This window comes from Macaca thibetana, chromosome 11, assembly GCF_024542745.1.
Source record: "Macaca thibetana thibetana isolate TM-01 chromosome 11, ASM2454274v1, whole genome shotgun sequence".
Classification (NCBI taxonomy): Eukaryota; Metazoa; Chordata; class Mammalia; order Primates; family Cercopithecidae; genus Macaca; species Macaca thibetana.
Genome location: NC_065588.1, coordinates 112,513,687 through 112,535,275, shown reverse-complemented (window position 1 = coordinate 112,535,275; position 21,589 = coordinate 112,513,687). Strand labels below are relative to the sequence as shown.

The 21,589-nt window shown below is 44.7% G+C and overlaps 1 long non-coding RNA gene across 1 annotated transcript in view; it reads left to right on the top strand.

Moving 5' to 3' along the window:
• Positions 1–15,712, top strand: part of LOC126930947 (uncharacterized) — a 29,268-nt gene extending 13,556 nt beyond the window's left edge. The window contains exons 2-3 of the long non-coding RNA XR_007717721.1: positions 13,864–13,976; positions 15,683–15,712. This is a non-coding gene — a long non-coding RNA (uncharacterized LOC126930947). The remainder of the gene's footprint in view (positions 1–13,863; positions 13,977–15,682) is intronic.
• The last annotated feature ends 5,877 nt before the right edge of the window (positions 15,713–21,589 follow it).

Genomic DNA, 21,589 nt, shown 5'->3' with positions numbered 1-21,589 from the left:
TGCCAGGCATAGCTAATGAATCATCCCCCTATCTCCCTAGGTAGGCAAAACACTACCCCTGTTTCCCCTATGAAGAACCTGAGGCTCAGAGAGGTTGAGTAACTTGTCAAGGATTTCACAGCTATTCAAAGGGAAGCTGGAATTTGAACGCAAGTCTGTCTGGTTGGTTGGGCATCGTGGCTCACGCCTATAATCCCAGCACTTTGGGAGGCCAAGCGGGGCGGATCCCTTGAGGTCAGGAGTCTGAGGCCAGCCTGGCCAACAAGGTAAAACCCCATCTGTACTAAAAATACAAAAATTAGCTGGGTGTGGTGGAGTGCGCCTGTAATCCCAGCTACTTGGGAGGCTGACCAGGAGAATCGCTTGAACCCGGGAGGCGGGAATTGCAGTGAGCCAAGATCAAGCCACTGCACTTCAGCCTGAGCAAGAAAGTGAGACTGTGTCTCAGTAAAAAAAAAAAAAAAAAAGTCTGTCTACTCTTAATGATTAGACTGTAAGGGCCTCATGCTGGCCTCTACCAAAATGCTCAAGGTACACATGTTGCAGAATCATCTTCTTCATCCTTAGAACTGCCCAGTATAGGCAAGTGTTTGCATTCCCCATTAAAGATGCTATAGGATGTATCAGTTTCCTGGGGCTTCTATCACAAATTATTACAAACTAGGTGGCTTAAAACAACAGACATTTATTCAATCACAGCTCTGGAGGCCAGAAGTCTAAAATCAAGGCATCAGCATGGCTGTTCTCCCTCCAAAGGGACTAGAAGAAGCCTTCCTTGCCTCTTCCAGCTTTGTTGGTTGCTGGACTCTTTGACTTGTGGCTGCATCACTCTCATCTCTGCCTCCATGGCCTTCACCTATGTGCATGTCTTCCTCCCTTATAGTCTCTTATAAAAGCATCTCTATTGGATTTAAGGCTTATCTTAATCCAGGATCGTCTCATCTCAAGCTCCTTAATTAATTATACCTGTAAATATTGTTTTCCTTTCCTTTTCTTTTGTTTTAGAGATGGGATCTTGCTCTGTCACCTGGGCTGGAGTGCAGTGGTACCATCAAGGCTCACTGCAGCCTCGACCTCCCAGGATCAAGCTATCCTCCTGCTTCAGCCTCCTGAGTAGCCAGGACCACAGGCATGCACCACCATGCCCAGCTAACCTTTTTACTTTTTGTAGGGATGGGTTCTCCTTATGTTCCCCAGGCTGGTCTCAAACTCCTGGCCTCAAGCGGTCCTTCTGCCTCAGCCCCCCAAAGTGCTAGGATTACAGGTGTCAGCCACCATGCTGGGCCTCTTTTTTCTAAATAAGGTCGCATCCCCAGGTTCTAGGAATTTGAACCTGGATCTTTTGGGAGGCCATTTTTCAGCCTACCACGCAGAAAGATGCCAGTGGCACATGAGGTGATTCATTCAATAAGAGTCTTTCCAATTTTGCAGATCTGCAGGGATCATTATAGAATTTAAAAAAATATTTCCACCATTCCATATCCTTTTTTGAAACCAACAAGTATCATAACCAATATTTAAGAAACTCTCACCAAATCCTGCCACTTAGTAAGTGTCACGTAGTCCTCATAGGTACCCTGCAACAGATACTGTTCTTCCTCACTGAACAGGGTAAGAAAATAAAACTATGAGAGGTTAAGAGCCTTGCCTAAGATGTCACAGCCAGGAATGGGTAAAGGTGGGATTGAACTTTCAATCTTTCAGGCTCTGGAGTCTTGAGTTTTTATGCAGGATGCTAAAATGCCTTTTCTTAGAAATGTAGGACTTGGTTAAGAAGCTGAGGTTTGGAAGGAAGTGGAGGTCTGGGGTGATGGGACAATTTATGCTATGTTTAGCCAAGAATTATTCTTGCACAGAATTACCTGAAAGGCTGAAAGCAGGCTTTTGATTGGAAAGGTAATCCACAAGTTGGTTCACCTGATGAAGCTGAGGATCACTCCCCTCAATGCTTTCTCTCTCTCTCCCTCTCTCCCTCTCTCTCTCTCCTTCTCTCTGTCTCTCATGGCTGAAACTGGTACCTTCCGGCAGAGACACCAGGAAGTTGGAGGCAAATGAGAAAATATCCATTTTCACTGTCTCACAGATTTCAATTCAGTAACATCTGCCAATCATATATTCTTATCGCAGGGATATTTCATTTTTGCTGTGCAATCATCTGACTCAAGAGACTGGGTAGATGGAAGGTAAAACCAGACATGCTTACTTGAGGATGGCTGCAAATGGCAGGTGACTTCTCCTGGCATCTGGCGACCACATCCACCGATTCAGGCTCCATGGTGGACAAGATACTATTTCTCTTACAGTCAGAGCTGCTGAGGGCTAAGTGCTTAGAGCTTCTCAGCAGCCCTGTGAAGTCAGATCAATAATGACCTGATCTAGTACTCAGGGAGGCCAAGTTACACACCCAGAACTGACAATCGGCAAGTGCTAGAATCCCTCCAGGTTGCCTGAGTTGCTGCAATACTCTCTCTCTAAGCCCATGTCTCAAGAGTTGCCACTGTTTCAATGAAAGTAAATATAGATAAAGCAAAGAAGAAATTAACTCATTCACTCATTCATCCATTCATTCATCCGTCTCTATAGTGTCTGCATTATGTGCCAGAAAAGCCAACAGGAAAATCCCTTCATCCATGTGTGTGCCCCGGATTCTGTGAGTGCTGGGCACCTTGCCCGACTCATAGTTCCTACCTTCCAGAGGTTAAGACTGGAATGTCTATCAATTAATCCAGGACAATATAGCAAATGCAAGAGAGACCAAGAAAGAGACAGGGCCACCAAGGATTCCTGGAGAAGACACTTGAGTTGAGATTTGAAGGGAAGAGGTAGGTGTCAGCCAGAGAAGGAAGGGCTAGCCCACATTTTATTTATTTATTGAGACAGAGTCTCACTCTGTTGCCCAGGCTGGAGTGCAGTGGCTTGACCTCAGCTCACTGCAACCTCTACCTCCCGGGTTTAAGCGATCCTTCCACCTCAGCCTCTCAAGTAGCTGGGACTGCAGGCACTCACCACCACACCCAGATAATTTTTGTATTTTCAGTAGAGACGGGGTTTCACCACAGGCTGGTCTCAATCTTCTGACCTCAGGTGATCCGCCTGCCTCACCCTCCCAAAGTGCTGGGATTATAGGCGTGAGCCACTGCGCCTGGCCTGGCCCACATTTTGGGTGTGTGTTCAGCAGGCACACCCCAATGTGACTATGCCAGGTTAAATATTTGATTACCTCCATGTTGATTGGTAAACAGTGAGGGCTCAGAGCCCACCGAGTGGCCCCCTCCCTACCTCCTCTGTCTTGGATCTCGGCTCACTTCACCATGATGCAGACATTAAAGTGTTAACATCTGGCACAGCAAGAAGCTCTGAGACTCTGCCCCACTCCTGCTCTTTAGTCCCTTCCAGTTGGTGCTGGTGCCCTACAGAGTGACATGTATTTTGATTTTTTTTTTTTAACTCCTGGGCTGGGGAGCAATTGAGTAAGATGGCACGTAGGCCTGGGACATGCTGGCAGTCACCATGGCTGGAAAACAGGAAGCCACAGAAGTGCTGGAGGTGAGGCTGCAAGACTCAGAATGAGCCCCTGGGGAAGGACCTTGTGTGACATATGAGAGAGAATAGACTACCTTGAGGATAACGTGGAGACACTGGGGTTTTTGTAAGCATGCTATTTTTTATTGATGTGTAATTATACATAGTATAATAGACTCTTCTTAAGTCTACAGTTTGATGAGTCTTGACAGGGTATATACCCCTGTGTGGCCACCACCCGTCCACAGGTGTAGGTATAGAACATCTCTGTTCCTCCAGGAACTTCCTTCTGTCCCTTCCATGGGAGATTTTAAGCAGGGGAGTGGCATGGCTACACTTAGCGTTTTTCAAGTTTGCATTTGGAAAATTGTTTTACCCACTTCTTGAGCCCCTCTTGCATGCTGCACACTGTTCTAGCTGTAGAGAAGAGGGACGGGGCACATTCTGGTGGAGGAGCTCCCTTTTGGAGAAAGGACAAAGGCAGTCAATGGTGTGCAGAACCAGCTTGATGGGCACACAGCCTCTGCAGTCAGAGGGGCCCCCAGGCTTGGTTTAATGCTCTGCCGTCACCATGTTTAAATTCTTAATAGTTTTTGGACGAGGGGCTCTGTGTTTTTATTTTGCACTGGGTCCCATGAACAAAGCAGCTGGGCCTGACATTCCAAAGGAAATTAACAGGAGCCGAGAGAAAGAGGATATAGAGGGTCTTAAAGAGAAGATCCTCTCGGGAGGAACGAGGAAAGAAGTCAGCCAGGTGACGAGTGAAGGTTGCAAGAGGGATTCGCTTCCCTCAAATTCTCTGTTTAGCGATAAGCATAAGATAGGGGAGATATTTCATATCTGCCGCTGTTCTTATAACTCTACCCACAGCCCCAGTAAATGTATATGGGCTCAATTAATTACAATGACTAACGCATCTGACAAGCCAAATATTAGCTCGCGAGAACTGAGTACACTTATAAGTATTAAGTACAGATACAAATAATTAACAATAAGCTCGCTGGCGTTATTATCTTCTAATTAACTATAGAAAAAATTCAAACCTTAATCCAGAGCAAAATGAAAACAAAAGGAAAGCGAGACCTCTGTCAGCTTTAGAAACGGAGGTGTTGTAAGGAAGAGAGATAGGGCTCGGTGGATTTTCATCTGCACTGATGATGAATTTCATCAGCCTTCCTTTGCTGACGTCAAAGCCAAAATAAGTGCCTTGGTCTGTTTCTCCCTGCTGGGGCCAGATGTCCAATGGGAAGAGTTTGGCAGAAGATAAACTGGAGGTCTGATTACTAGAAGCAGGAGGAGCAAGGTTGGCATTGCCCTGGAGAAATCCATCTCTATCATCCTCAGACAGACCGCTTGTCGCTGGAATTTGGAACAAAGAGAAGTTGAGTTGAAAGGACTCCAATCCTCTCTTGGCAACTGGGTCTTCTTCCTGAAAGGAATCCTGAAGTTGGGCAGTTCAACTAAAAACCGAAACTAAATACCTGAGCTGCCATGATATTATTGCCAGTAAATATTTCTAAAGCCAGGGAATCTAGAAACAGTTTTCCTGACTGATGTTGCTTTCCATATACTATTAGGCTGGTACAAAAGCGTTTGCAGTTTTGCCATTACTTTTAATGCAAAACTGCAATTGCTTTTGTACCAACCTAATACCAAAAAAGGAAGTATTTGCAATTATCTGTAAAACTTGGTTCTAAAGTCTCTAGTTTGGTCTAAATGATGTGGCTTTGCTGCTTTGGGCTCCCTGGTTCTCTGGATACTGTAGAAGCCCTTGTCTGCATTGTGTTAAAGCCTTGTTACCTCTGTTGGCCTTTGTAACTCACTGCAAACTACATGGGAACCTTAATAGCTTCTCCCTTGCTCAGTTTCTTTTTAGCTCCTGATCAACTCCTGCAGGGGAACATACTATACCCATCTTGATCATAATTGTGGCTGCCATTATTCTGTACTATCTACATGCAGGCTCTGTGCGCAGAGCTCTGCCCCCGTTATCTTATTTAATCCTTCCAACAGGAAATTGTGCTGGCTCTGCCTGCAGAATGTATTCAGAACCCAACCACTTCTCAGCACCTCCATGCCACCTTACTGGTCCAAGCTCCCATCTTCTCTCACCTGGATGACTACAGGAGGCTCCTCACTGGCTACCCTGCTGCTGCCCTTGTCTGTGGTCTATTTTTCAACACAGCAGACTGAATGATGCATTTGAAATACAAGTCAGCTCAGGTCATAAGCCTCCGAGGGCTCCCCATCTGGCTCCAAGTTGAATCCAAAACTCCTCCTCTCGTCCTTGCACACACTGGTCTAGGCACTCTGGTCTCTTTGCGTTTTCATGAACAGGGCCTGTGGGCCCTGTTCCTTCCCCACAAGATACCCACGTGACTTATGCCCTCTCTTCCTCCAGGCTTTGTTGAAATGTCACCTTCTTAGTGGAGCCTATTGTGACCATGCTATTCAAACTTCAGTCTTTAGGCCAGGTGCGGTGGTTCACGCCTGTCATCCCAGCACTCTGGGAGGCCAAAGCAGGAGGATCACTTGAGCCCAGGGGTTCAAGACCAGCTTGGGCAGCATGGCAAAATCCCATCTCTACCACAAATAAATAAATAGCTGGGCATGGTGGGCATGGTGGCACACGCCAAGACCCCATCTTTACAATAAATAAATAAAGAAATAGCTGAGCATGATGGCACATCCCAAGACCCCATCTCTATTATAAACAAATAAATAGGTGGACATAGTGGTACGCACCAAGATCCCACCTCTACCATCAATCAATTAATAAATAAATAAAATAAATAGCTGGGCATAGTGACACATGCCAAGACCCCATCTTTACCATAATTAAATAAATAAATAGCTGGGCATGGTGGCACACACCTGTAGTCCCAGCTACTCAGAGTAGGAGGCTACAGTCAGGGGATCCCTTGAGCACAGGAGTTCATGTAGTGATCCGTGATTGTGCTACTGCACTCCAGCCTGGGCAACAGAGCAAGACCCTGTCTCTAAAAAAATAAATAAATAAGAAAATCCAGCCTTTCCCTCGGCCCTCCTGTTCTACCTTTTCTCATAAAACATATCACCATCTATCTTAAAATTACTTATTATGTTTACTGTTGTTTGTTTTAGTAACCACTAAGAATAGCATGGGGCACACCATAGGTGTACAATAAATATTTACTGAATGAATGAATAAATAAATGACCCATGAAGTATGTCCTATAAGCAGTCCCACATTACAGAGGAAGAAACTGAGGGCTCAGAAGGGTTTACCTTACCCATTACCTTTCCCAAGGTAAGTTAGTTACTGTCAGAGTTGGGACTTCAGCCCAGGTCCTACATCCACAAAGCAACTTACCTGCTATGTTTGCAGCAATTGTAAGTTAGGCCCACTCTTTATCATTCAGTAAAAGACCATTTCAAGACCCTGCTTACCTTGCAAGACCTGGTCTGACATATGACCAATTCAGTGTTAATGCCTACTGTGCTAGGAGTCATCAGAAGTGTTAATTTTCTACAAATGCAAAACAGGATTTTTACATGAGAAATTACGAATTAATCATTTAATTAATGTATTTTGTTTGTTGATTTATTTTGTTTGAGACAGGGTCTCACTTTGTCATTCAGGCTGGCGTGCAGTGGTGCAATCATGGCTCACTGCAGCCTCAACCTCCCAGGCACAGGTGATCCTCCTACCTTAGCCTCTTGAGGAGCTGGGACTACAGACATGCACCATCATGCCCAGCTAATTTTTGTACTTTTTGTAGAGATGGGGTCTTGCCACATTGCCCAGGTTGGTCTCAAACTCCTGGACTCAAGCGATCTGTCCACCTTAGCCTCCCAAAGTGCTGAGATTACAGGCGTGAGACACTGCACCCGGCCCTAATTAATATACTTTGAATAACAGCTTCCCCAAACTCATATGTAATAGAAATATTTGGTGCTCTGGGACAAATAGGTAACAGAGGGGAAAAAAAGAAATATTTGGAATAGTCTAAAAGAAGTGGAATTTTAGCAGATGATTTTTAAAGTATAGATAAGGTAATTACATAGCAATTATCTTAATCTATGTACTTAACTGCCTAGACTCAGGGGACATAATCCAGAAACTCATGGGAAGTTTTTCCCACTCACTGCATGTCCTCTATGGTCAGGAGACGAGGCTTCTGGAACTTTAAAGGCAAATCTTAATAAATTACACATAAAATTACCACAGAACTTCACAGTTCCACTCCTCCCTATAAACCCCAAAGAACTGAAAACAGGTGTTCAAACAAAAACTCATACAGGAATGTTCATAGCAGAATTAATCATGCTAACTAAAAGATAAAAACATCCAAAATGTCCATCACCTGATGAATGGATCAACAAATTGTTGTCTATCCATACAATGGAATATTATTCAGCCATAAAAAGGAATGAAGCGCAGATACATGCTACAGCATGGATGAGGCTTGAAAACATGGTGCTGAGTGAAAAAAACCAGACACAAAAGGCCACATGTTAAATAATTTCATTTATATGAAAAGTCCATGACAGGTCAAACCACATGGACAGATAGAAGATTAGTGATTTTCAGCAGCTGTGGTACGGAAGGATTGGGGAGTGACTGCTTAATGGTCACAAGGTTTCTGCTTGGAGTGATGAGAATGTTCTGGAATGAGATAGTGCTTATGGTTGCTCAACATTGCCAATGTACTGAATGCCAATAAATCATACAATTTAAAGTGGTACACTTTATGTTATGTATATTTTCCCAATTTTTTAAAAAAGTAAATCTTTAAATTCTGGCCTTGGCCCCAGGACATTTCAACTTGGTTCTGATTTGGTAGGCAGGTAGCTAAGGATTAAGTCCCTTCATAGCGATTATTGACTAGGAAGAGCTATGATATATCAGACTAGGCTGTGTAACAGACTTGCATGTGTGGCTAGATTTTATTGCCAGCCCTGTGGAGTCAAGGCTTGATCCTCCCTTTCCTCAGAAATGGTGGTACATCTAGTACAATGCTATTCTGACAAGCTGAACAGCCAATTTCTTCCTTCCTTTCTTTCTTTCTCTCTTTCTTTCTTTCTTTCTTTCTTTCTTTCTTTCTTTCTTTCTTTCTTTCTTTCTTTCTTTCTTTCTTTCTTTCTTTCTTTCTTTTTCATTACCAAAGCCATATACCCTGTAGTAAAACATCTAAACAATATAGAAGGGACATCTCCCCTCTTACCATCTCTATCCTTGGGTTTAATCACTACCATCTACAACCTGGTGTACATCCTTTCAGACCTTTCTCTACTCATGTACGAAGATCTACATATAAATGTGCACATCATTGTTGAACTTTTGAGGTTTTTTTACAAAAATGAACTCATACTATATGTAGTGCTGCAACTATATATACTCTATATACTATATATATAGTGCATATATATATATTATATATATAATATATATATATATTTGGCTGAAACTTGCTTTTTTTTAAACTCAATACCATATCAGAAAAAGCTTTCCACAGGAATACATATAGATTATCTCTTTCTTCTTAATGGCTACAAAGCATGGATATATGACCATTTATTTAACCAGTCCACTCTTGTCAGATAATTATCTTGCCTCCAATTTTTCACCATTGCAAGCCAGGCTGTGAGGAACACCCTGTTCATATATTCTTGCATACTGGTGGGAGTTTTTCTGTGGGAGTGATTCCTAGAAGTGAAATTGCTGGGCTGAAGGAAAATTCTTTCTTTTCTTTGACTTTTTAGCAGCACGTCAGTTCGGGACACAAACGTATATTATCTCTGGCCTCAGGACAAAAAGGCTAGAACTTTGAGCTTTAGATGGGGCTTTGCTTAACTCGGCATTCACCCTGCATCCTGCAACCATAGCTATTTTCATTCATTTTATAAGTTCGTTGTCTCCAGATTGACTCCAGCAGAGGGAAAAGAAATCAGGTCCTTCTGTGCCATTCTTCAAACATTTAGAGGAAATTGATTTTCCACATGGGCTGTAGCCAAGCGAGGGATGCGCCGGCACAGAAGTCCCCGTGACAGGCTATTACTACTAACACTTGCAACAATTAGGTTCAACCCAACTTGAGATATTTTATTAGTGAGTGTAATTCCTCATCAGGCTAATATTGCAAATTGCCAAAATCAGCAGCAATTCTAAAATAGGATTTCCTTCATAATCCCTTTTAAAGGGACCTTGTGGAGCCTTGAAGTGCTTGGAAAAAGAAAGCTTTTATTCTCCAAGCAAGGACAAAAGGCTGCTGGTCCAAGAAGCTGATAGCTTGCCTTACCTTTTTGCTCTTACCTTTCTTACGTGCTTTCTCATGGCATCCAAGGGGATGCTTTCACCTGCAAAGAGCAGAAATGCAGTTTCAAACTGGTTTCAATAATACAGTAATGTCATATGCCCCTTTAACCTAGAAGTTTAAAGGTGAGGTGAGTTTAGGGCTGGTTGACTCGACGTCTCAACAGTGACGCTGGGAATTGGGTTTTTTTCCCCAAAGTGATTAAAAGCACTGGTTCCAAAGCCAGTATGATATTGAATAGCTAACCTCTTGATAGCTATGTGACTTTGAACAATTGCATTATGTCTCTGAGCCTCAGCTTTCTCATTTGTGAAAAACTGGATAATAATAACACAACAACTTATGTGGTTTTTGTGAGTATATTCAAGGCTCACTGCAGCCTTGAAATCCTGGGCTCACATGATCCTCCCGCCTCAGCCTCCACCCAGATGATTTTTTATTTTTATGTAGAGACAGGGTCTCACTGTGTTGCCCAGGCTGGTCTCATACTCTTGGGCTCAAGTGGTCCTCTCACCTTGGGCTCCCAAAATTGCTGGGATTACAGGTATGAGCCACCACCATGGCCAGCCTGATTTTTATTTAACCATTTAAAAAATGCAAAAACTAGTTAATGGGCCATGAAAACAGGCAGGGTCCTCTCCCTGAACTAAAGGAAATCAGACATTTAGAATACTCTCTGGCAAGTTCTAAATGCTCAATAAATGTTTGTGGCTTTTGTTATTACTACCATCCACTCTCTGCACTTCCCCTCTCCGTATTGGCTTCATTGCCAGTCTGGTAGCAAGAGGGCTGCAGCACTTTAAGGAGTGGCAGCCAGAGAAAGGAGAAAAAAAATCTCTGCCGGGCGTGGTGGCTCATGCCTGTTATCCAAGCACTTTGGGAGGCCAAGGCGGGTGGATCACTTGAGGTCAGGAGTTCAAGACCAGCCTGGCCAATATGGTGAAACCCCGTCTTTACTAAAAATACAAAAAGTAGCTGGGTATGGTGGTGCACGCTTGTAATCCCAGCTACTCTGAAGGCTGAGGCAGAAGAATCACTTGAACCTCGGAGGCGAAGGTTGCAGTCAGCCTAGATCACAGCCACTGCTCTCCAAACTGGGTGAAGAAGTGAAACTCTGCCTCAAAAAAGTATATAGATAGATAGATAGATAGATAGATAGATAGATAGATAGATAGATAGAACTCTCTATATATCTTCCAGGGATACTTTATTAGGAACCAGATCATTCCCTATCTGACATACGTCCCCCATCTCAGTGACCAGAATGGGTCACATGACCTCTGCCAGAACCAATCACCAGCAATGGGAGGGATTATTTTTGACCAATCAGGCCCACTCCTGCAGCTGAGGGCAGAGTCAGTTTGCCCGGTGTCCCATTCTGAATGGGGACTGGGTGAATGCCGGACCCAAACACGGTTTTCATTTGGTTGATTGGGTTTTAATTTTTAGGATCTTGGTCTGTCGCCCAGGCTGGAGTGCAGTGGTGTGATCATGGATTACTGCAGCCTCAATTTCCTGGACTCCATTGATCCTCCCGCTTTGGCCTCCCAAAGTCCTGGGATTACAGGCATGAGCCTAAGTGTCTGGCTCCAAACAGGGTTTCTGTTAGGACAGAGGGCGGTAAGGCATGGATGCTGGATGGGCAGCTAGCAAGCCAGGTACACCCACTCTCTCAAACCCCCAAGGATTTACTGCAAGGAGAGGACCCACTAATCCATTTTATATATATCATCTCATAACAAGAGCAAGTCTTTTGAGGATTTGGGCTGGAGAACATTGGCTCTGCTAACCTTTAAGTCTTCTTAAATAACCGCTGTGGTCATAACTCATTGGATTGTAGGAATTCCAAACAATTTTATAGCACTTTTGAGTTTACTACACACTCTCCCCATCTGATCCTTTATTTGCCTTTCACTGTTCTTGGAGGCAAGGACTATCATCTTCATTCTGCAGAGAAGATGAGACGTGATTGGTCTAAGGGCACATAGTTAAGTCTTTGAAACTTGATTTCTGACCTCCAGATTCTGGGCCCTTTTCCACCCTACATCCTGGTTGCAGTGGAAGGGGCAGTGGCAGCAGTTGCATCCTGGGAAGAGTTAGTGACTGTGAAGGTAGGTAACAAGGCAACCAAGGGGATTTTACTGAGAGTCAACACGGCCTTAAAAACTGTGCTTGGGCTGGGCGCAGTGGCTCGTGTTTTTAATCCCAGCACTTTGGGAGGCAAGGTGAGCCGATCACTTGAGGTCAGGAGTTCTAGACCAGCCTGGAAAACATGGTGAAACCCCGTCTTTACTAAAAATACAAAAACTGGCCAGGCATGGTGGCGCACATCTGTAATCTCAGCTACTTGGGAGGCTGAGGCACAAGAATCACTTGAACCCAGGAGGCAAAGGCTGCAGTGAGCTGAGACCCCACCACTACACTCCAGCCTGGGCAACAGAGCAAGACTCTATCTGAAAAAAACAAAACAAAACTGTGTTTGGCCAGGTGCAGTGGCTCACACCTGTAATCCCAGCACTTTGGCAGGCCAAGGAAGGAGGAGCCCCTGAGGCCAGGAGTTTGAGGGTAGCCTGGGCAACATAGTGAGACCCCACCTCTAAAAAAAAGGAAGCTGGGTCAGTGGCTCATACCTGTAATCCCAGCATTCTGGGAGGCCGAGGTGGGCAGATCCCCTGAGGTCAAGAGTTTGAAGCCAGCCAGGCCAACGTGGCAAAACCTTGTCTCTACTAAAAATACAAAAATTAGCTCGGCATGGTGGCATGCGCCTGTAATCCCAGCTACTCAGGAGGCTGAGGCAAGAGAATCGCTCAAACCCAGGAGATGGAGTTTTCAGTAAGCCAATAGGGCGCCATTGTGCTCCAGCCTGGGCAACTGAGCCAGACTCCGTCTTAAAAAAAAAAAAAAAAAAAAAAGAAACCAAAATGCTAACAGAATTGCTTCTGGGTAGTGAGATCATGAGTGGGTTTTCCACCAGCTTCCTTATCTTTTTTCTCTACTTTCCATTCTTTCTATAATACTCATTTTATAATCAAAGAAAAACATACGGTAAAAGCCAGAAGGGAACTGAGTAGTTTTGCAGGCTAAGGTTTCTCATTATATAGACAGATTCTGGCAATGAAGGACTAAGTGAGGCATAGCAGGGCTGTTTGCAGAGTGGGGGAAGGAAAACCACATCCTGAAGGATCTTCCGTCTCTCCAGGTGGCTGTGCAGCCTCAGCATGGCTGACAAGTAGCAAATAGTTGGAGTCCTCCAGGTATATAGTGGGAAGTTCACAAGCTTTGAGCAAATTAACCACTCTGACCTTCAATGTCTTCATCTGTTACATGAGGATAATAATGCCTCATAATACCTCATACTGAATTTTAAATTTATTTAATTTGCATTGATTTCAATGCCTCATAACATAGGATTCAAATTCTTTCAATCGTATGACAAATTGACCTAGGGGGCTGGAGATGCAACAGTGACCTAAGAGACAAGGTCCCTGATCTTTGACATATTTCATTCTAGTAGAGGGTTAGGGTGGGGAGCTGAGTTGCCAATCTGAGGAACAGCAAGTGCAAAGGCCCTGGGGCAGACAAAAGCTTGGAGCTTTACAGCAGAGAGGGGTCTTACGTGCCTGGAGCTTGGTGAGCAGGTGGAGAATGGGAGCATTTGTAGGCTGCGGTCAGGCCTTGCAGGCCTGGGCAAGGAACTTGGATTTTATTCTAAGAACAATGTGAAGCACTTAAGGGGTTTCAGCAGCAGACTAGCATGATCTGATTTAGGGTTTATGTCTTAAAAAGGCCACTCTAGCTGCTATGCAGAGAATAGATTGTAGGAGTATGTGAGACGATCAATACGCAAAAGCACTTAACTTTGGGTCTGGCACAAAGTAAGTGTCTTAATAAGTAGTAAGAGTTTTTCATTATTATCCTCATTATCCTTATGATTATTACTACTCTTTTGTCTGCCTAGAGCTGGTTTGGGGTTCTTGCACATTTTGCTTCACATATTAACAAAGCATTCAAACTAACCAGTGAATTTTTCAAATTCACTTTTCAGGTGTTTTTATGTCCTCAGAAAGGTGATGGTTAAAAGTCAAAAACAAGCAATACCTGCAGCCAAAAAGAACAGTAGACAAATTTCTGAATCCAATACGGTTTCATCCTTCAGGGGTAAGTGCTGGTTATCTTGTAGCTCAAAGAGGACTCTGGCTCTTGATTACAAGTTTCAATCTCCACCAAAGTCCTGGCTGAGCACGGACCCTGTTGTGAAATCCAACATATTTGGACATATTTAAAAATACCTCCCTTCCTCTCCTACCAACCCCTCCTTCCTGCAGACTCAGATCAGAGACGACTGTCTCTGGGAAGCCTCCTGTGATCCCAGGCCACACTCCACACCACGGCTGTGTCCTCCTGTGTTCTTAAGGCTTGAACAAGGCCACATAGCATAACCTCATCACCTTAGTGAAAGTGAATTTCCTCCACTAGACTCTGAGTAGAGCTAGGCTGTTCAATATGCTGGCAGTGGCCATGTGTGGCTATTTAAATCTATGTTGCAATTAGTACAAATTAAATGAAATTTAAAATTCAGTTTCTCTATCACACTAGCTTCATTTCAAGTCCTCAGTAGCTACCAACAGTGGGTACCATATTTGACAGTGCAGATATGGAATATTTCTATAATTGCAGAAAGTTCTAGTGGACAGTGGTGCCCTAGGGGGCAGGAGTCATGTTTTATTTATTAGTTTTGGACTAGCAAGGTGCTTACCACATAGACCTGGGCAGTAGGCACACCTGGGTTTAAATGATAGCTCCTAATCTTACTAGCTGTGTGACGTGGCCATGATAAACTTCTTTGTACCTACCTCACCGTGTGGTCGTGAAGCTTATATAAATTAAGACATATGGAGAGTTTAAAACAGAGCCTAACAGGGACCGGGTGTGGCGGCTCATGCCTATAATCCCAGCACTTTCGGAGGATCATTTGAGCTCAGGAGTTTGAGACCAGCCTGGGCAATATAGTAAGACCTCACCTCTACAGAAAGTCAGAGAAGATTAGGCAAGCATGGGGGTGTGTGCCTGTAGTCCAGCTACTTAAAAGGCTGAGGTGGGAGGATTGCTTGAGCCAGAGAGGTTGAGGCTGCAGTGAGCTATGATTACATCAGTACACTCCAGCCTGGGTGACAGAGTGAGACTCTGTCTTGAAAAATAAAAATAAAACAGAGCCTAACACCCAGCAAGCGTTAGCTACTATTATTATCTAATTCATTAAAGTCACCAACACATAGCAGGCCCTGTTAAATGTTTATTGATTGCGGCCGGGCGCGGTGGCTCAAGCCTGTAATCCCAGCACTTTGGGAGGCCGAGGTGGGCGGATCACGACGTCAGGAGATCGAGACCATCCTGGCTAACCCGGTGAAACCCCGTCTCTACTAAAAAATACAAAAAAACTAGCTGGGCGAGGTGGCGGGCGCCTGTAGTCCCAGCTGCTCCGGAGGCTGAGGCAGGAGAATGGCGTGAACCTGGGAGGCGGAGCTTGCAGTTAGCTGAGATCCGGCCACTGCACTCCAGCCTGGGCAACAGAGCGAGACTCTGTCTCAAAAAAAAAACCAAAAAAAAAAAACAATGTTTATTGATTGCCTGAACAAATGAACCAAAAAAAAAAAAAAAACGACTGAATGAATGGCCTTTATTTTTGGCTTTAATGAAAGCAGAATATCTCTTTTGAAACCAAATATGATTGCTATTAATAGTAGCTTCTACTTGTTCAGCACTTACTGTATATCAGGCACTGTGCTGACTGCTTTCTACAAATTTCTCCCAACAGCCTGATGAAGGAGGAAGGAGGTTCTGTTGTTAACCACCCCTTTTCACAGATGAGGAAACTGACGCTCAGGGAAATGAAGCAATTGCTCTCCCCAGGCAGAAGCCCAGAATTTGAAGCTATGCCTCTCTGACTTGGCGGAGTTACTATTGCATCTAGATTACTGGTGGCCAGGATTGCTTCTAGAAGTGATCTTGCCTTCCTGGCTCTCTCTAGTTCTTCAGTCTCCAAGGAGTGGGAGGATTGGGGGTGAATACAGGCAGCCGCTGTGATGCGCTCCTTCCTCCCTGACCTTTGGGAAGGGCCTGTGGCTCCCCCATTGTGAGCACACACCTGCAAGAAGGAAGGCAGGCTGCTCAGTTTTCTTTCCTGTTCACAGAAAGACTTTTGACCCTGGTTTCTCGGATTCTTTTCTTCCCCTATCCATCCCCAGGGCGCCAGCCCCTCTCCCCGTGCCCACCCCTCTCCACCTCCCCACGCACACCACGGAGCAATGGCGGAGCGGCAGACAAGGGCGCCTTTCTTCAAAGTGGTTCGCCTTCATCTCATAAATTCTCAGCCCTGGCTTGATTGGCTGCACGAAAGGGAGCTAGGCCCCCACTCTGCTCCTCAGATACAAAGTGAGTTGTGTGCAGTCTGCCCACGTGAGGTCAATCACAGGGGCCCGCGCCTCTCAGAAATCCCAAAGGACAAAATACCAAAGAGCCTGGTCACAGGATCAAAATTATCTATGGCAAGACAAAGGAAAGCAGATAGCTGGGAAAATCAAGACAATGAAGAGGCAATGTGAACGAGATCTCTCATTCCTAACCTGAGGACTTGAAAGATGGTTAACCCTTTCCCCCTGCCTAACCTTTTTAGCTTCCAGCCAAATAGAGTCTACCCACAGATGAAGACGGTGCCCAAACCTTGAGGGAATGGCCTCAAATTCAACCATTCCTGGTGTTTCCTTTTGCCACTTTCAAGAACTTGCATTTCCCATAGAGCATGATTCCAATGTTTCCAATTTTTAGGCACTAAAATTAGTCCAACTGTGTCTTCTAATTCTGTAGACACAACCCAGCTTGTGCAAATGTCCCTCTCTTCCATTTCTGGGTGGATTTTTGCATATTACAGACTGCCAATTTTGTCGAGTGTTCTTGGGGGAAGATAGAAGTTTAAAATCATCTAGCTGCTTACCGTGAATCAAATACTGTGGGGCCCAAAGTTCTGGTTTAGAGAGAATGCTGCACATAGCACCATCACGAAAAAGAAAAACACAGACAAATGTCCTACATACATCACCACTGCACACGTGGTAAGAATATGAACTGTAATTTATTGAACACTTACTATGGACGTAAGCATTTCCCGGGCTTTTCTTTATTTGCCAGAATTTTATTTGATCCTTGCAGCAATCCTCCCTCTGAGGCAGATAACAGTTTTATCACCATTTTATAGAATAAGAAACCCAGGCTCCTCAAAGTTAGGTCATTTGCCCAAAGACGCAATGAAAAATGAGTCCTACTGAGATTTGAACCCAGATCCCTCTGATTACAAAGGCTCTGAATTAAGCACTGAATTTCAGTATGTAATAAGTAGTAGTTGTTATTATTATCACAAAATACAACACATTATTTGTAAAAATGGAAAGGTATAAATTCAGGCAACAAAATTGCATGTAATCTGTGATACTTTTTAAAAAAGGATAAGTAGGCTACGCATGGTGGTGGCTCACGCCTGTAATCCCAGCACTTTGGGAGGTTGAGATGGGTGGATCACTTGAGGTCATGAGTTTGAGACCAGTGTGGCAGACATGGTGAAACTTCATCTCTGCCAAAAAATACAAAAATTAGCTGGGTGTGTTGGGACATGCCTGTAGTCCCAGCTCCTTGGGAGGCTGAGGCAGGAGAATCACTTGAACCTGGGAGGCAGAGGTTGCAGTGAGCCGAGATTGTGCCACTGCACTCCAGCCTGGCCAACGGAGCGAGACTCTGTCTCAAAATAATAATAATAATAATAATAAAATAAAGAATAGAGGATAGATAGATGATAGCTGGATAGGAGGAAAAATATTAGAACAATCTTTGCCAAAATGTGTAGTGATTTTCTCTTGTGATTTTTTTGCTTTCCAGTTCCTTTCCCACCCCCACCCCCGCGTGGTGCTTTCCTTTGCTTTCCAAGTGTTCTCCATGAAGCATGTATAACTTATACCATTAGGAAAGAAATGTGTGTGTGTGCGTATGCATGTGTGTGCACACTCAATGCATGTGTGCTTTAAAAGCAAGAGGGAGTAGAGAAAATGGCAAAACTAGGCCAGAGAAAGCTGGAATCTCAGTTATGTAAATCCTGCCCAAAATGGCAATTTGGGGGAATGTAAAGTCATCCCCAGCCCTGATGAATCAAAAGTCCTAAGCCATCTGCCTCCTAGACCAAGTGCAGCCAGGTGCCGGCAATGTGAGAAAACCCTTTAAACAGTGCTCCAGAGAGCGTGCGTTTCCCTAGAGGGGGAAAACAGCGAATGGTAGAGCTCACCTAAGCAAAGATACAGGTTTCCTTCCTAACAGACCCTCCCAGGCTATTGCGTTTGCTGCTCAGATTCAGGCAGCCCCAACTTTATCAAGAAACACCAGAGCAGTCAGAGAAGGGGCAGAAAACCTTCAGCCTGGCCCCCGAGACAAACCCCTAAAAGTCTGGCAGGAGGCAGCCTCTCTGATTCCAAGCCTATATTTTTCATTTCTTGTTTTAACAGTCATAAACGCCTTCCGATGCCAAAGCAGAACATGACTTTAATCCAGATAAAATAAAATTCTTAAACCCTGAAAACTATACGGAGATTTACAGGCCAATTTTAAAAAGCGAGAGCCTCAGTCGCTTCCAAGAGCGGCACATTCCACATAGCCCGGCGCTGGGTGCAGCCCCGTGGCCCTGCCTCCTGGAGATGAGGTCCCAGGACATGCCACTCAGCCCTGAAATCCACAATCTCTTGGCAGAGAGACAGCAAGCAAATGCTGTTCGGCGTGTGGACTCTTCTCAGATTCCCGGGCTCTGGGGTCTCTTGGCTTTCAGGACTCCTAATATGTTCCAGCTCCCCTCTCTCTGCCTCCCCTCACCCCCAGCTGTTGCAGAAAACCACAGTCAACCTCTTCTGGCTCTAAGCAGCCAAGTTTTCTCTAAGTAAACACAGAATGTAGGAGAAGATCAGCTCTGTTCCATTCCCAGCACTGTGGGTTGGGTCAAGGCTGGCCTGGCAGCAACCCTGAGAATCTAGCTAGGGTTGGTTCCAGGGTAACCATGGGCTGCTGCCACTTAGGGGAGCCTTACTATGTGCTAGATGCTTTATTACCATGATCTCATTGATTACTCAGGAGTTGCTATTAGTCCCATGAGATTGGACCTTTACCTATTGAATGTAATCTTTTCGCCGCTCTAGGTTCATTCATCCTTTTGTCCTCTTTCTCTGAGCCTTTGGGGCTGAGCTGTTCCCGTTGGCTCCCATGCCCTCTGGCCCCTAGTTGGGTTTGTCTAAGGAGAGAAGAGGCACTGGCAGGAGATCGGAGGAAGGAAGATAATGAATTTGGGACACTTGTCCCCCACGCTTCTCCTTTCTATGTTGCTGTGGGCTGGCTGTGCCTCTTTCAAATGCCACATCTCCTGTTGGGTGACCTTCTCCATACAGCTCCCCCTTTCCAGGTTTGGCAACTGCCCCTTCTAGTCCTGGCAAGCCCAGGGATAGTAACAGTGCCTCCCTTTGCCAACCCAGGTATCGCACTCTACCCTGTTGATAGTCCTAAATTCTGCCCACACCTGTGCAAATAATCTGTTAAACTCTCCTCAAATTACTCAGTTTGAGTGTGCCCTCTGTTTCCTTCCAGGCTCCTAACCAATGCATATGTATTGTCTCCAGATTATAGATGAGGAGATGAAACTCAGAGAATTTAAATCACCTGCTCGAAGTCGATTATCTGGGATTTGAATTTGGGTTGGCCTGACTCCACAGTCCCAGCTCTTAATCTCTTAAATATTGTATATTAAAAAAAACTATTATTCAGTGCCTACTATGTGCCACACAGTTTGCTAAGCACTCTGTACCTTTATTTCACGATGTCTCACAAACACTTTATTGTAGGTACTTCTTACTATCCCCATTTTACAGATGAGAAAACTGAGGCTCAGAAAGGGGGCTTCACCTGCCAAGTCCACAAAGTTAAAAAGGAGCAGAGTCAGGCCAGGCACGGTGGCTCACACCTATAATCCTGACACTTTGGGAGGCCGAAGTGGGAGGATCACTTGAACCCAGGAGTTTGAGACCAGCCTGGGTAACATAGCGAGACCCCATCTCTATAAAAAATAAAAATAAAAAATTAGCTGGGCATGATGGCACACGCCTGTGGTCCCAGCTACTCGGGAGGCTGGCATGGGAGGATCGCTTGAGTCCAGAAGGTCGAGGCTGCAGTAAGCATGATCATGCCACTACACTCCCTCCTGGGTGACAGAGTGAGATCCTGTCTCAAAAAACAAACAAACAAAAAGGAGCAGAGCTAGTACATGAACCCAGGGCTGCCCCAGTCTTTTAACCACTTCAAGTTCTCTATTGCAGAGGGGTCAAAAACAGATCTATGCTGCAGCTGGGAAATTAGTATGGGGTGGGACTCGGGTCTTAGCCTTGCGCATCTCCTCAACCCTGGAAGCCGTCTTATCAGGGCTGCCCTCTAAAAACGCCCCTCTGCACTGTGGTCCCACAGAAATCCACAGTATACTCTCTGGCTTTCTCCCCAGGCCCCAACCCAACTGTCCTAAATCACTTGGCTGGGTCCCCTTTCTTCTCTCGTTCACCTTAAAAGGCCACCCCCATCTGTCTACCTATCATCATCTACTTTATTAGCTTTATTAAGGTATAATTGACATGCAATAGTCTGCACATGTTTAAAGTTTAAATTTTAACTTATGCGTACCCCTGTGAAACTATCACGACAATCAAGATCATGAATATATGATCACTCCCAAAAATGGCCTCATGCCCCTTTGTCATCCCCCTCTCCTGTCCCACATCCCAGTACCCAGGCAACTACTGGTGTGCTTTCTTTCTAGAATTTTATAGAAATGGAAACATACGGAAGTTTCTTTCATTCGTGTAATTAATTTTAGATTCATCCATGTTTGTGTATCAATATTTCATTCCTTTTTGTGGATGAGTAGTATTGTGTTGTATGGATATACCACAGTTTGTTCTTTTTCCTTCCTTCCTTCCTTCCTTCCTTCCTTCCTTCCTTCCTTCCTTCCTTCCTTCTCTCTCTCTTTCTCTCTTTCTTTCTGTTCTTTCTTTCTTTCTTTCTCTCTCTCTCTCTCCTTCTTTCTTTCTCTTTCTTTTCCCATCTCTGTTTCCTTTTTCTTTCTTTCTTCTCCTTTCTTATTTCCCTGTCGTCATTCATCTACCTATCTTTCACTTTTTAGAAGTAAGCCTATTTGGAAAGATGTCCATCACAGCATCTATATTTAATAGCAAAAATAGATCTAATGACCTACATCTCAGCCTAAAGGGAAAGGAGTAAATAAAGTTTGTTTACACTCACACAATGGAACACTATACAGCCATCAAAAATAAGGAGATAGTTTTACATGATATCAGACTACAATGAGCCAAATTGTGGCCAGTCTCAACCAAAGAATCACATACCTGGCTGGGCGCGGTGGCTCAAGCCTGTAATCCCAGCACTTTGGGAGGCCAAGACAGGTGGATCACGAGGTCAGGAGATCGAGACCATCCTGGTTAACACAGAGAAACCCCATCTCTACTAAAAAAAATACAAAAAACCAGCCGGGCGAGGTGGCGGGCACCTGTAGTCCCAGCTACTCGGGAGGCTGAGGCAGGAGAATGGCGTGAACCCGGGAGGCGGAGCTTGCAGTGAGCCGAGATCCGGCCACTGCACTCTAGCCTGGGCAACAGAGCGAGACTCCGTCTAAAAAAAAAAAAAACAAA